We start from the raw sequence: 3,540 nt of genomic DNA on the forward strand, positions 1-3,540 counted from the left end.
TATATGTATTTCATGAATTTAGGATATTGATTTTAAGATAACACTGTTGTTTTTATGTATCCCTAAGGAAGGAATAAAAAACAATAAGTACACAGAATATTAAGAAGCATTTAGCAAATAGATTAAAATGAGACTAGTGCATGGATATTAAAATCCATAAAAGATGACAGTAAACTTTTAGATATCAATTATTCAAACTGAAGATACTTCTGTGCAAACTGTGTGTCTTTCTTTGACCTAATAAAAATTAACTAAGCAAACTAATGGGAGCATATTTAATCTACTTAATTTCACATTTTCATAGTCACTTGATTTTGATTCATAAATGATTGTTGCTATTTCAAAGAAAATATCTACTTTTCACTTGGGCTGACCAACATATCCTTTCATTTGAGAAAAACCCTGGGAGCTAGAGAGTAACTATTATTATTATTATTATTATTATTATTATTATTATTATTACTATTATTAATTGGGTTTGTCAGTAACAAGCAATGCTTCTTTGGAAATGAAGACTGACCTGCCTGTTTCTCAGTTTTACATCCTGTAGAGTAACAGAACTGAAATAGTGCTGAACTTTGCAAATAAGCTCAATGGAGTCTTTAGATTTGCTTGATGCTATTCAATAAAGGGATGGGAACCTGAAGCAAGTGGAGATATAAATTTTTCTTTATCTGGCCTATGGGTTTTCTATACATGCTGCCTAGAAATTTATGGCCCAAATCTTCATATTGTTAATTTTTGGTTGTTATTTAGATTTTCACTCAAACTCTATGTCCTTTAACGTGTCTTCCTGATCATCATGTTCAAGTCCTGGAGCTACCCAGTTCCAGGGATACAGTATTCTATATTTTCAGTGATGCCTACATTCTAAAATATCCTTTTTTTAATTTCAATTTTTGACTTGTTTATACTTTGTTTTTCTTATAAAATATAAGCTTCATGCCTGTGTAATAATATCCACTATTCAAGAACTGAATTCACAAATTAATAGTGCTGCCTTATAAACTTTGTTCTGAGACAATGTTAACCTTGTCAGTATACTTTATTGATAACAGAGTGCTTAATGATTTCCACGCAGTCTCCAGGAGACCAGCAAGAACTCTCTGCCAATGGCAGGGGTCACATGACAATATTTGTCCTATGTGACCAGAGACTATAGGAAGCTTGGGCCTATCCTCCATTTTCACTCCCTGATTCCATGGTGTTCCTCACACAATATAATATGTCTGACCCAAGAAAGAAAGCTATTTTTGGTGCTCTGTGCAGAGGAAGAATGATAGGAGATTGCATTTAGCTTCTTTGAATTCATGCTGTGAGGCAGGATTTGAAAGTGATTATGACTCTTCCTTTAACACTGTTGATATATGGTACAATTTGCAATATTCACATGCACAAATAATTAAATGCATGTAAACAATACTATGTATAAATAAAGTGAAATATAAAGTTTCAGATGTTTAGTAGGAGATATTTTTTTTTTCCTGATTGTCTTGGAAAGAATTGCTTAGTAACAGGCATTTTCAGGTTGGGAATTTGAAAAATTTGTATTTTTATTTCAATTTTTGAAATAAAATATAATATAGGTAATATAGATGAATTATATGCTTATAGTAAAGTGCAAGGAAAGTCTGGGCATGAAAGAAAATGGTACTATTTTTTGTTTTGTTGTTTTGTTTTGTTTAATTTTTTTCTGCCAAAGACCTTTTCCTCTCCATTTCTGACTGCAGTTCATATGCTATTGTAATATTTACCTGCCCTCTTTCAAAAGATTAACAGGTAATTAAATGTCTACTATTATATACTTACCTGGCAGGGGACAGATCACGATCACAAAGGTGGTTATCACATGTGAGGCACTCTGGACATGTTGACCCCTATGATTTCCCCAAATGTGGGAAAATCAACTGCATAATTTGTGGTTGTGGGAGACTGCATTGGCATTTTTTTTTAATGTCTACTTTTAGGAAGTTTATATTATTACACTGAGGAGGCACAAAATCATAGAATAAAAAATTACATATGGTATTTTAAGAAGAAATTAAATTGTGTAGTATATTCAAGAGTACCCAAATGAGGCTTGTGTCTTTTAGCCAAGGAAGATAAGAAGGCTTTTCTGAGGGTATAGAATTTGTTTTGAGAAAAAGTAAAAGCAAAATATATAACTGAAAGAATGACAATGCAATATTGATGAACTAGAAAAAAATTGTGTAAAAGCACATTGAGGAAGTAGGCAGAGTTTTGAGTTAGGGAAAAAGAGTGAGAACTTATTTTAAGTAATATGATACATTTTGGAAAGATCATAGGTAATAATAATAGTCTAAATTAGATGTTAATGTCCCTCCTAGGGATGTGAAGTGTAGGTGAGCAAGAATGGAAATGAGAAAACCTGCTAGAAACTTTGCTGACAACAATGATGCAAAGAATGAAGAGTTACATAATTATGAGGAATGATCACACCAGGTCATTTTTGAGAATCATTTTCATTAAAAAAATCATCAAAATAATACAGTATTGCATTTTGTTCTCTATATTGCAAAAGCTGATTATACCCACTGGTAGAGGAGGTGGGGAGACACACAGTCAATGCTAGCAAATGACCTTATTTTGTAAATTTTATTATAAGAACATGGGTATTAATTATTTCAATGTAAGAATAGAATTTAACTTGGCTTTGATATTAAGAATAATTTTCATTTTACCATATAGTATTTCTATAGCTATATCATCATTTTATTGATTAGAAAAGCAATATTTTCTTGGTTTATCTTGATATCTATGGAGAAATCATGACATTTTTAAATGACAATTTTGTATTTGAATTTTGTCTTTTATTATAAAATATTGTTGCATACAAATAATAATAAATGTTCGAATAAAGTGATCCTTTGTTTAAAAGCACATAAGGTATAATGTTCTTAGGTTTGATAGAATTAAATAAATTAATATCAAAATTTGGGTAGCAGTAGTCACAGTACTACTACAGAGTTTGGCAGGGGATCATTTTTGAAGTGAGCATAGTAAGTAACCTGTAAATAAATCTCTTGTTCTTAGACTGGTGTCTAATGAAAACACTAAGTTCTGTGAAAAATGTGAAAAGGAATGTTTCCATATTTTAAAGAAATCTAAGACATTTTCTGCAATGGGTAGAATACTACAGGATTTGTGTGATTAGCATTTTTCTGACAGTCCAAAAACAGAACACAAACCAAACTAAAATGAAGATAAGCCTATTAATTTTCAAACACATAAAATTGTGTTTTATGATATTCCAAACACTTCTAAATCTTTAGCACTAAGACATGAACACATGCTTTGAAACAGCAAATAGTGTGTTTTCCTCAATCACAATTATAAACTTTATGAAAAATTACACCATCTAACTAGAATTTTATTACTGTTTGGAAACAAAATGCCACAGTTTCTGCTAAACAGTGTTCAGGAGGCTGGATTAAAACTGGTAATTCTTGGAAATGTGTAATAAAAAAATGTCCATCCCAACTTGAAAATTCATAACATATTTTGCTGCCTTTTTGCATG

General features: G+C 30.9%; 1 pseudogene; it reads left to right on the plus strand.

The window, feature by feature from the left end:
• Positions 1-1,801: 1,801 nt before the first annotated feature.
• LOC143387594 (U1 spliceosomal RNA) lies at positions 1,802-1,951 on the plus strand (annotated as a pseudogene).
• The last annotated feature ends 1,589 nt before the right edge of the window (positions 1,952-3,540 follow it).

The sequence above is a fragment of the Callospermophilus lateralis genome, unplaced genomic scaffold (genome assembly GCF_048772815.1).
Source record: "Callospermophilus lateralis isolate mCalLat2 unplaced genomic scaffold, mCalLat2.hap1 Scaffold_194, whole genome shotgun sequence".
NCBI classification, from domain to species: Eukaryota; Metazoa; Chordata; class Mammalia; order Rodentia; family Sciuridae; genus Callospermophilus; species Callospermophilus lateralis.